The 12,833-nt window shown below is 43.5% G+C and overlaps 1 pseudogene across 1 annotated transcript; it reads right to left on the reverse strand.

Moving 5' to 3' along the window:
• On the reverse strand, nt 1–12,420 carry LOC310771416 (ribonuclease P protein subunit p29-like; annotated as a pseudogene). The gene is made up of 8 exons: nt 12,328–12,420; nt 11,105–11,160; nt 10,366–10,595; nt 10,174–10,251; nt 9,975–10,036; nt 8,065–8,165; nt 6,288–6,411; nt 1–169 (listed from the first exon to the last, which is right to left on the reverse strand). The product of its transcript is annotated as a ribonuclease P protein subunit p29-like (transcript).
• Between the last annotated feature and the right edge of the window lie 413 nt (nt 12,421–12,833).

The following is a 12,833-nucleotide window of genomic DNA, read 5'->3' on the forward strand; positions in this document are numbered from 1 at the left end:
TTACAAAGTGAAGAGCAGAAAACCGCTGAAGGTGGAGCGGTGGCCTGGACCGTCATAGATGGTGTCCCCTGAGGGAAGTTTCATGTAGACCCTGTCGCGGGGGAGTAGCGTCAGGACCAGACCATTGGAGAAGTAGGTGCGGGGGTCAGCTGTGTCGGTGGGGTTCTCTCTGTTATGCAACAGAAATAAGTCGTTCTTGAAGAGCTTCACTCCTGTAAATTTTGTGGTTTTGTAACCGCTGGCGGTGAATCTGAAATAGTAGACTCCTCCCACCGGTGCTGTGAAGATGCCTGCAGAAGAAATAATGCAAAGTCTCTATGAAGTGACATCCCACAACATGGTGAACAGATTCATCAACAAGGTTAGCTGTGTGTGTGTGTGTGTGTGTGTGTGTGTGTGTGTGTGTGTGTGTGTGTGTGTGTGTGTGTGTGTGTGTGTGTGTGTGTGTGTGTGTGTGTGTGTGTGTGTTGGGTCACCTGTATCAGAGCTGTAGGCCCGTCCAGTGTTGGTCCAGACTTTCCTGTAGATCAACGTTCTGTCTCCGCTGAAGGGTCCTATTGTACGTCCTCCATCACCTCCACCCAGAGCGGTGGAGAACGCCACCTTCTGTCTGTTTCTGTCTGTGTGTGTGTGTGTGTGTGTGTGTGTGTGTGTGTGTGTGTGTGTGTGTGTGTGTGTGTGTGTGTGTGTATGTGTGGGGGGGGCAGGAAAAAACACATTCTTTGAAATCTTTGCATACAAAATTGTTGTTCTTGAGGACAGAATCATCTGTGTTTTTGAAATACTGACAATGAATTGTAGGTCAAATTAAGCCCTTTTTGAAAGGGGTGTCTAGCCGACTGCTACGGGGGCGTAGGTCAAGTCGGGGCGCCATCCCACCCTGACTCAATGGCTCAGTGGCGGTGGAGGTCTGTCGATGAATTCAGCATCTACACCTGGCTTTTAAAGGGACTGGCAGATGACACTCTGATTGGTTGAGTTCATGTTACGCCCAAAACACACCTATGAATAATTAAGGGACTTAGTACATGCACGTACAAGTGGACTTGGACACAACCACAAATGCACTTGTGCCATGCGCTTAGATCGTGCGCTATCGACAAAATAGGGCCCTAGTCTCCTCACAGAAACATTTCCCCATGCTGTAACAAGTATCTGACGAAGGCAAAAACTAAAATTCAAACATCAATCAATCAATCAAAGTTTATTTAGAGTGCAAAATCACACCGAGGTGTCTCAGTACACTTCACAATAACAACAGAACACTAAAATCAGGTAAAACAATACACAGAGAAATATTACACAGTATAATCATCATCAAATATAGTATCTATCTCAGTAAAGTGACATATCAAGTAACAATAATCATAGCAAATATGACAATAATCATAGCAAATATAACATTCAACTCCACTCCACATTTACTCTTTAGGCTTTAGGCAAGGCAAGGTAATGTTGTTTCTTATGAACTTTTATGATTGAAATGTCATATTTGATATTTATGCCTAGTGGATGAAATTCAACTTGGTTGCTAAAACCCCTTTTAGCAACCAAGTTGAATTTCATCCACTAGGCATAAATATGACATTTCAATCATAAAAGTTCATAAGAAACAACATTACTGGGTCCAAGAAATTTCCAGTAGACTATTGTGGCACCTTGCCTAAAGCCTAAAGACTAAATGTGGAGTGACACCAGAGGTTTAGTGCAGGTTTAAGCAACCACCACCACCAAGCTGAATCTAACTGACTGTACCTAAATGCAACGTGGGTGTCCTCTGGGTAAGAGACATAGAACAGAGAGAGAGAGAGGTGTGAAAAAGTGTTGGCATTGCCAGAGTTAATGGGGGGCTAGGGGGGGCAGGTGCCCCCAGTAGTAAAAAAAATAAATATGTAACCATGCAAAGAAGCCAGTTACATAAATTGACAACGCCACCTTGGGAATTTCACCCAAAGAGTTAAACCAAAGTTCCGTTTTACCCTTAAATGAAGAGCAGAGGCAAGATGTTCCAAGTATAACAAGGGTACATGTTTATTTAATGCACACAGTCCCAGTTAAAAGGTCAACATGCTAAAAGGCTGGTTGTTTATAAATTAAAAACACATTTAGATAGTTCTAAATGGAAGCTGCTCAACGACCAGGAGGAGGGGTTAAGAGTCCCCAGAGAGGGAGCTAAAAGCTCAAATGCGATCCCAAATTAAGACTAGGTGGGGATACACTACAAACAGCACAGCAAACCAAAAACACAAACCCACAGATAACTAGGGACACGGGGATTCGCACACTCAGCCCCTCTCAATGGGACAATTTCTCCACTCCTGGCCGGGACAACCTGCAGTCAGAACGTAACAATTAAAAACAGGCAGTGGTACAACAGAAAGTGAAATAGTACAACAAAATAAATAAAACAATAAAGAAAGGGCAAAACAGCAGCTGGCCGCTACTTCACATAGAGAATAAAGCTCTTGGGATTCTCAAGCTGTGATGAATGTTCTAGGCCGCATGTTCACTTATAAAGTGTCAGCAACCAAGCTCCAAGCAACCATTTCCAGGGAAAACCAAAGAGTGTGGGATAAGGGCAGCTCAGCCCCACAAGACACAGTATTTATTGAGGTGCACCTAATTATCTAAGCAGCAGCACCTGGGCCTTGATGGGTGTAAATCACTAGGGAGGGAACCTGACTACAACATGGGCCAGCCCTCTAAGTTAGCCTGGCTACAAATAAATAAAAATTGCTCACCATTTTAAATCTCCATCTGACTGTCTGGCTGAATATGATCATATCCACTTTGCCAAGCATCATTCACAGCTATCTCTTTGCTAAAGCTGTGACAGAGGGGCCTCTGACAGGGCCTTGCTGCAGCCGCCCCCTCCTGCAACATACTGAATTTCTCCATTGGTTTGGGGTGAACAGAAATATATTGTAGGCGGAGTTCCCAGCATGCTCTGGGGTAGATGTGTTTATTAATGTGCTTTGGGATGTTAGTTAAAGGACTTCCTGTTCTACATGTGTGATGTTAGTTATCTGCAAGGTTATTGTCAACTAATAGTGCTGTTCTACATGTTATTGCTTCACAATGTTGAAATTTTGGCACCATGGTTGACTCTGGTGTGCAGTTCAGTGACCCCCTCTGAGATGCTGTGTGTGGTCTAATGCAACAATAAACAGTATTTACTGTAGTCTTGTGTTGTATGGGGTGCAGGATCTACTAATAAAATGGAGATAATCTCTCTGTGCTTGTTGCAATATTTGCTTAACTTTTGATTGAGTTGTGAAGACTCATGTCTGAGTGGGCATTGCCCACCCCTGCCCATAGACCCCTCTATGGGCACCCTACAGGTGCAAGCAAAGCAATAATGAGGGTTTCAAACTTCCATGATAGGAATTTGGGACCCCTCATTAGTGTTTTGCTTGCACCTGTGTTTATTCTGCCTTTTCGACACAAAATCGTTCCCTGCACGTCCAGATCTTCCCCACAACGTCGAAATATGTCACTCCCACAACGGTTATGTTCAGAGAGAAAAAAGAAATCCAGAGCAGGGTTCGATCTCGGCACACCTGCTTCAGAGTCCTCTGTCTTAACCCCTCAGCTATTGACTTGAATGAAAATAATCTCTTGGAAGTAATATATATATTATATTTTCATTTTTTTTAATAGAACAATAAACGAACAAGACAAACAGGCTCAGACACAGGAAAATAAAATACATACATCAGACGTTTGGCATTGTTAACGTGGTGCTACCAGCCACAAAAGGTGCTTATGTGCTTGTGAGGGATATTACGCATAGGACCCCACCAAAGGGGTCCACATGAAACCGCCCGGGTAAGTTGTCCATCTCCCCCAACCTTAGTCACCGCTCACTAATCATTTAGTAATATATATACTTCTAACGAAGGTTTCTACTGGAACGTGCATGAAAGGTTACCTCGCTATAATTCAGTTTCATGATTCCATGCAGCGATTACATTTGTAGCGATCCTGGGTCTGTAAGGATAAAAGCCAACACGTGAGCCTTAGCTAATGGCTGATGGTTAACGTGTTGGGCTTGTAAGTTGGAGACCCGGGTTCGCGCACAGGCCTCGCCTGTGTTGTTACACATCATTTTATTATATTTGTTTTAGATCATGTATGATAATGTAAGACTTTATGTTGACTGTGCGTACGTCTACTCTGTACGGCTTATAGCTACTGTCCTCATTGTTGAAGGTTCAGATGGGTGTATCCTATTTGGTGAAAATGTATCCTTTCCTCTGTCCTCACAGCCTTGTCTCCTTGTTGACCCGGAAACCAAAAAAGAACTGACAAGATGCATGAAGGATGCTCCAAGTCTCCTCCTACAAAACTACAATAACTAATCAGTGCAATGAAGTGCTTCACAAAGCACAACAGAGAAACAGAATAACAGGAATCAACTGATGGCAACAACTTCAATTTAATCACACAAATAAGCTTCATTTACATGATCAATATTGACAGACACAGCAGTTATCCACAGCGATCTGATCCTCAGCCATTCACCTCCACAAACTTCCAAACTCTGGCAGCTGTGTGGACCTGATTGGAGGCGTGCAAATTTGTGAATACAGCCCCTCCCCCCCACACACAAAGTAAATGGCTGCTCTGCCCTCTACTGGACATTATACATAATAAAATAAACCATTGCTTTGCCTATATAAAAACACATTTTTACAAATCAAAGAGCTGAAACAATTTCAAACCTTGTTCTCAGGGAGCTGACATTTTTATCCAACAAAGCCAATGTCCATTTACTTTTGGTGGAGAAAACAATGGGATATAAATAATGTAACTAAAGTGAATGAGTAACTCCCCCTCCCTCTCGTAGTATAAAGCTTCCATCTACTGTTGCATTGCTAACTTTAATTGAATAGAAATCTTCTCCTGGTGGTAAACCTCTGAATCGACATCTTTATGGACCAATCAGCATGACCTGCTGCTCCTGTATAAGCCAACGATACTGATTTGAACTGTTAAACGGTATAAGCCAACGATACTGATTTGAACTGTTAAACGGTATAAGCCAACGATACTGATTTGAACTGTGAAACGGTATAAGCCAATGATACTGATTTGAACTGTGAAACCGTATAAGCCAACGATACTGATTTGAACTGTGAAACCGTATAAGCCAACGATACTGATTTGAACTGTTAAACGGTATAAGCCAATGATACTGATTTGAACTGTGAAACCGTATAAGCCAACGATACTGATTTGAACTGTGAAACCGTATAAGCCAACGATACTGATTTGAACTGTGAAACCCTATAAGCCAATGATACTGATTTGAACTGTGAAACCGTATAAGCCAATGATACTGATTTGAACTGTTAAACCCTATAAGCCAATGATACTGATTTGAACTGTGAAACCGTATAAGCCAATGATACTGATTTGAACTGTGAAACCGTATAAGGGCCTGTGTCCACCTAGCGTCTTTTTCCGACGTTAAACGTTGGGAGTGCGCTGGGGAGCGCTGATCCGAGCGCACAATATACAAGGAAGCAACGTTAGCTCAGTGCGGTAGGAGCTTGATAGCTGACAGCTAGCAAGCTAACAACACAGGTAGGCTACGCTATTAAAAGCAGTAAGCACAACACTCACCAGAAATATTAAGTGTCTAGCCAATCTGCTCCCACAATTGAGCCTTTCTGTCTCTGTTGCGATAGTTTCTCCATATGATTAGTTGCCAGAAAAGGAGCACCCGACACCAGCGTCTTTCTGAAAAGTTAAATTATTCTCAGCTGGGAGCGCTGGGAGCCGGCGCACAAAAACGCCGGAGCGCTCTGAAAATAGACGCTGGGTGCAGCGCACTTTCTATAGACGTCCGTGTGCGCTCGCATACGCTCTCCCCCCATTGAAAACAACTGAAAAAAGACGCTGGACCTGAGGAAAAGACGCTAGGTGGACACAGGCCCTAAGCCAATGATACTGATTTGAACTGTGAAACCGTATAAGCCAACGATACTGATTTGAACTGTGAAACCAAAACAACTTCAAGCTGGCTGGATAACTCACTAATCCTGCTCTGTGAAATCCCCCCCATGTCTTTAGCAGCTTCGATTCCTCTGCCACTCTCTTCCTTGTTGATCTGGAATGACTCGGGAATTACCGGTGGCTGAGATTTCTGCCGTTCAAATCGCACGTTCCAGCACATACTCTCTCGGAGCAGAAACTCTCTACTTTAACTACTCCTCGACGACTGTGAAAATTTGATTTTCTGTCAATTACAAGCCACTGTCCATGCTGCTGCAAAATCCTACTGGGTTTGGATGAAAGTTGCAGATGACTTCATGTCCCTTTCTGAGCCACGTCGCAGTGCGACGTAGATGTGGGAGACGAAGCCGTTGATTTCCACCGCAAACACGCTGTTCCTCTTGGGGATCACTGTCGCAAAAGAAAGGGACAAAACATCTTAAAGTCCCTGGAAACCAGAAATATTTCTTTATTATTTAGCATTTTGAGTTCATCACATCACAGGACCCTATGTTAATAAGCCACCAGCCAAATTTGAACGATGATGAACGTTGCAAAGTATATAAATTTAGGTTTGACAGGTGTGGCAAAACGCATGAGAATCGATTATTTTTTAGAGTGTATTTTCTCCCGCGGAATGTGTGGGCGTGTCCGTCTGCAGCAGTGACATTTCTCTCCTCCGAGAGAGAGAGAGCGCGAGAGAGAGGGGGGGAGGGAAACGGAGAAAGAGAGATCCAGTGCGTGTGTCGAACACGAGGGCTTGAGAGGGCTTGTGTGTGTGTGTGTGTGTGTGTGTGTGTGTGTGTGTGCGTGTGTTCGTTGCGGCTGTGTGTCTCTCTCTGTGCTCTCTCTCACACTAGTCCAGAGAGAGAGAGAGAGAGAGAGAGAGAGAGAGAGCAGCATAGCGCTCGGCACAGAGTGGGAGGCAGACAGACACTGAGGGAGCGCTGTCACTGGGGGCAAAGAACGGACAAAAGGAGAAGGGCAGATTGCGCGCGTGTACAAAGGTTATATAGAGCTTATGACGTCATAAGCTCCTGCGTTTTATCACCTCGCGCACTGCTGTCTTCAATGAGGAAGTACTTTGTAGAATCTTGTAGAAAAGTGTCGATTTTAAGGCTTTGGGTTGAAAGTAATGTATAATAATTTCTGAGGCACAAAATTACTAACATAAGACCCTAAATAACATACCGTAGTTAGAACGTTTTTGTGGATTTTGGTTTCCAGGGACTTTAAGAGACGTCCGAGAGCGCAAGGTTTTTCATCACAAGTCTGATCGCTGTGTTGAAACCTGCTCTGAAAAGACAACAAGAATGCGGGGGGGGGGGGGGGGGGGGGGGGGGAGATAGCGTGGGAGATACTGAGGGAACTGAGGGAGATAGCGTGAAGCTCTCTAAATAAAACAGGTGTTGAGTAGGGATGTCCGATATTATCGGCCTACCGATATTATCGGCCGATATTAGCATAAAAAAATCGATATCGGAAAATATCGGTATCGGTTTTCATGCCGATTTTTTTTTTTTTTTTTAAATACAAGGGGAGTCTCACTGAGAGCAATGCTCTCTTTTTCAGGAGTGCCCTGTTCACATTCACACACACATTCATACCTGGAAGCTGACCAGTACAACCACAGTCTGATCTGTTGGCCACTGAGCAGCTCCACTGGAGCGGTTGGGGTTAAGGGCCTTGCTCGAGGGCACCTCAGTGGTGGTAATGAGGGAGGGGCAAGCGCTGCCTTTTCACTTTCCCCACCCAGATTTATCCTGCCGGTCCCGGGGATTGAACCGACGACCTTCTGGTCACAAGCTCGCTTCTCTAACACTTACAACTTTAACACAACATGCATATTATTAAACTCTTCAGCTACATTAAGCTACATTATGTAACTTGTTACGTGAAATTTTGGTGGAAAAAAAGCCCGCTTATATCGGTATCGGTTGATATCGGTTGATATCGGTATCGGAAATTAAGAGTTGGACATTATCGGATATCGGATATCGGTAAAAAAGCCAATATGGAACATCCCTAGTGTTGAGTGAGTGAGAGACATTCAGCTGGGCAAACCTTTCAGTCGGTCCTCTTTGGTGATGATCTTGAAGACGTGTTTGAACTCTTGAACCAGAATCCCTGTAGTTCCAACATATGACGGCATCTGGACCGAACCACTGTGCAAAACAAGACAAGATGCTAGTAAAGTGACAAAGATAGGAAGTGCTTACAGAAATACATCCAAGTCATGGTCGACAACCAATTGTTAACATAGCAACACTTGGCTTAGACACTTGTAAGTCTATTCTGTTATAGTCTCGGCTCCCAGACGTTTGGTGAGCTGCGCCACCAAACGTCTGGGAATTTCACTGTCAGAAACTGTCTGTCCGAGCCCGGCGAGAACCGCCGGCAGCAGACACGCCTACATTTATTATTAGAATTTTATTTGGTAGCGGCAATGCCATTTATCATAGTCCTAACACAGAGCATGAAGCTGATATGCTCCAAACAAAATGTATAGCTGTGGTTTATTTTACAATCATTTTTCCTACCCGGAAGTGGTCCGCTTGCTACTGTGAGTCATCAGCAGGCTCTGTAACGTTAGCCTCGGGAGTCTGGTTTATCGCTGGGGGAAAGACCTCTAGCCACCGGGGCCGGATGAAACACGTCCTATTAACAGGTTATGTTTGTTTCTACGTGATTAATATGTTTCTCCGCAAATGCGACGATGTTTTGCGAGACACCGGTTCTGCATGAGATCTGCCCCCAGAAAGCAGGCCCGCCCACAACACTCATGATTGGTTCTCCGATGCAAGGCTTCCAACAGCGCCACCTAACGTTATGCAAAGATTTAAATAGTAATATTCTCAGTCTTACAGGAGTGAAACGGATTAAGACTGAGGGCTGAGTCTAATTCTGTTATTGTTTAACGTTTTTTGTGCGTGTAAATTCATCCTTAATTAATGTTCCATGATGATCTAAATGTTTCAGCGGCTTTTCCACCCTGATAAGATTAAGAATAATGTTCTGGGGGAAACACTGAAGTATTGAAATATTTTGACATAACAATGATCGATTGAATTTTGATATTAGCCTTAAAGGGATACGCCAACATTTTGGGAGATTTGCCTATTTGCCATATTGCAGACAGTAAATGGATAATGTGGATGCCTTTATCATCACTGTGCGTTCCCTACAAAGGGCGGTACAGCCCCCGCTGCCACTTTGCTAGTGCTACAATAGAGACACTCCCTTTTTTTTTAACCTTTATTTAACCAGATAAGTGCGTTCCCCTATGTCACGTGTTGCACACAAAGATCATATATCCGGAAGATGAACACTCCAACTTACTTCCTTGACAGCTAAACCCACATTTTTCTTCTCGCCAATTCTCAACAGCTTCCTTGTTTTGCTCAGGAGTACAAAAAAAACTTGAATTGGCGATTTTTTACATTTGTTGTCTGCACAGCCCACCACACAACAGCTTTTAGCTATGTATAATTCAAGGAAAATGATGCTGGTGTATGGCAGTGAATGGAGAGCTTTCCCCCGTGATGGGCGTGGCCTATTTCATGCAGTGTCTATGGTAGTGAATGGTAGATTGCAACAGCGCCAGAAACACCCACATGTACATGTTGTGCCTCGTGTACTCGCCACGCGATAAAATAATAATCCAAAGTTACTGGAAACGGCCATTTTCAAAGTAAATCTACACACCGAGATCTAACAAAGATTAACCAAACTAACCAAGAGTAACTGAAGTTACTTCCTTGTTTGCCATGAGGCGCTGTACACAGCGCATGCGCAGTTGCCGCTAATGGGCTATATTGTGTGCATTGCTTGGCCTTGTATTAGCGCCGTTGCAATTCTAATTAATTATCTCCACCTCTGCTCGTTTGCATGTGGCGAAGCGGTAATCAGCTTCGCTCTGCGGTGGGCCATCACAGAGTGGGATTTCATCACAGAAAGCAAAAGTGAACTCCTACCTGTGATAATGGCACCATGGAAGTCTGCCTTCAAAAGCTTCTGCTGAACAAAGTGTGGACTGCTACAAAAGATAGAGAGGTTTATTAGAGATGTAACATGACTGGTAACCAAGCAAAAGACTATAGGACAGAGATGAAAAGACATTTGAAGTGGTCTCTAATGGGCGATAACACCACTGAGCTCCAAACCGATACTCACCAGGATGGTTTCAATCCATTGCACAGGTCAATAATGTATTGTCTCCATAGGTTATGTAGTGGCAGGAAAAGTTCATATCTAGAGTTGAGAACATACAACAGTTAGCTTACGGCTAGTGTAGCATTTTAACAGTAAGAAATGATTAGGATGCAGCCACTGTGACAATTCAGATTTTTTTGATTACCAACCAACCTCTGGTGTTCGGGCTTGATGTGGAAAACCTTCAGTTCTCTCTTCTGTCTGGCGTTGAGCCCTTTGGCTTTCTTGCTGTGGCTCTTCTCTTTCTTCTTCTTGGGCCGGGCGTACTCCAGGATCACGGCTTTGTGAGCCAGAAGCTCCTTCAGATCCTGCTGTGACTTGGACTGGATGCTGTTCCTCAGGAAAGCCTGGACGAAAGTGTCTGCTTGAGAGTTCGTTTGAGACTGGAGATGAGAGGAAGACGATAATGAAGTTCACACAGGTTATTAGGTTTGAAATTTACTGTGGGAAAAATCCATATAGATTTTCATCGATATCCATATGCATTCTAACGGGATACTTTTTCAATGAGTCTGGCTCACCAGACGCAGCGCAGCCCTCGGCACGTATGGCGAGGGCTTTGACGCTGTAGCATGTTTTCCACATTAGTTTAACTCTGCACTACTCTTACTACTCTACTACTAACAGTGAACTACTCTTATTTACTTGATATAGTGTTGTAACCACCAGCTGCTGCTATAGTGCACCATGTTTTGATTTTTTGATCAGATCAGATCTGTGATTGTGTTTGTTTTGATGTGCTGTGCCTATTTTGATGTAACGCCGCCAACAATTATTTTTCTACCGAAAACTAATTTCCCCACGTGGACAAAGTAGCTACTACTATTACTTACTGATGGGCGGCATTATCTCTCAGAAGTAACTAAAGTAAATAAATAATCTGTCTGCTCACCTCAACACCAAGCATCTTCTCCAGGTCAGGAGGGAATTTGGCTCGAACAAGTCCATCTGTGCCAAAACACATGGATAAAACATGAATTATTACATTGCCCACATTATCCTACTCCAAGCCAATACAAAACATTTAAATTAGAAATGTCTTCGTGAACTTCTCCCTCTGGAAGCTATCAGCTTTTGGCTCAAGGATGGGCCATTCAAATTATTTCAAATCTGGATCCCCTTTCTGGACTATATTGGAGAGGATAGGGCCCGGGCCCTTCCGAGTGGTCTCTGCGGACTGGCATGGTCTGACGTGTGACGTGTGGTGGGCCTTTGTCCATTTGTTGGGTCTGCATACCCCTGCTGTGCTTTTTTTTTTTTTTTTTTTAACCTTCTGCCTGCTGTGGGTGCTCTGTGCATTTGTTTTTGTTTGTGTGTTTGGTCTTGTGTTTCGCTGTTGTTGTTTTTGTGGAGATTGTGTGTGTTGTGTTGTGGGTGGCTGGGGACGGAGGGCATGTTATTTGTTATTGCATTCTTCGATGGCTATTTGCCCCTCTGATGGCTAAAAAATGAATAAACATACTTTAAAAAAAAAGAAATGTCTTCGTGTATCACCAACAATGGACAGATAATATGCATTTTACAATTAAACCCCCAGTTTCTGTAGACTTGACCTGATGGCTGATACTCTCCATTCTTTTATAGGCTACAAGTTCCAACTTGTCCAGGCGTCAAGTCAAAAGTCTAGTAATGTAATGTCGCCTTGCTTCGACAAAGCTATACATTATCTGACCAAAAGTGACCAAGGATCTTTTCTGATTCCTTAAGAGCCACCCCTCGATTCGGCATACTCAAATCGAAAAAGCACCCATAAAAAATACTTTTTAAATTTAGCTAACGCTAAACTACACTGCTCACTGACGTACCACCTTAGTGGTGTATTTTGGTCGAAGAAGATCGTGGGGAATTGTAATTTACAGCTGCTTCGTAGATGGGATGCATGCCGAACTGAAAAGCAGATCATGTTGGTTTAAAAAGGCTATTGAATGATACAGTAGTAGGCTATGTTATTGTACGTTATTTTGCAGAAAAGAAAGGCAACATTAACGCTAGCTAAATTGCTGGAGGTTCAGGCAGCATACGAGCGAACATTAACTGTCTGTACTCTGTTATGTAGCGTTAGGCACTTGTATTTTAGAGCGATATTACAGAGCTGTCTTTGAAGATTAAACTCACCGTCCATTTGCACGTTTTTGGTGGCTTCTTAAAGAGAAATGAATCAATTCTGACACCAGAGAACGACACATGTGTTGTGCAGAACAAGCTGCAACTATAGATAGAGACACCCTAACTTCCAGTCACTTCCTGTACCTGTGCCACTTTCACGCCCCCTTAGGAGACTGGTCAGCCAATGAAGTTTCATAATATTGACAGACAGCCAATCACAAGCCGAGAACCACGCCCATTTAGGAGATCGGAAGAGTTCAATATAGTGTCCTCTAGAGAGAGAGTGGCGTCAGCGGAGGACCAAAATGCAAGAATCATTAGCCAATGAACAGCCAGGAATGGGTCTCGCGCTACTTTTGCATGCTAAAATAAAGCAGATAATGTACAATTTGATTCATTTCAAGGGATGAAAAACCCTTTCAAAGTACAACACTGTCTATTTTGATGCAACTCGACAGTGCTGCTTTTTTTACTGAAGAGTTCCACTTTCTACTTCCTGGAAAAAAACTGGTCCA

The sequence above is a fragment of the Poromitra crassiceps genome (assembly GCF_964638095.1).
Source record: "Poromitra crassiceps genome assembly, contig: HAP1_SCAFFOLD_624, whole genome shotgun sequence".
NCBI classification, from domain to species: domain Eukaryota; kingdom Metazoa; phylum Chordata; class Actinopteri; order Beryciformes; family Melamphaidae; genus Poromitra; species Poromitra crassiceps.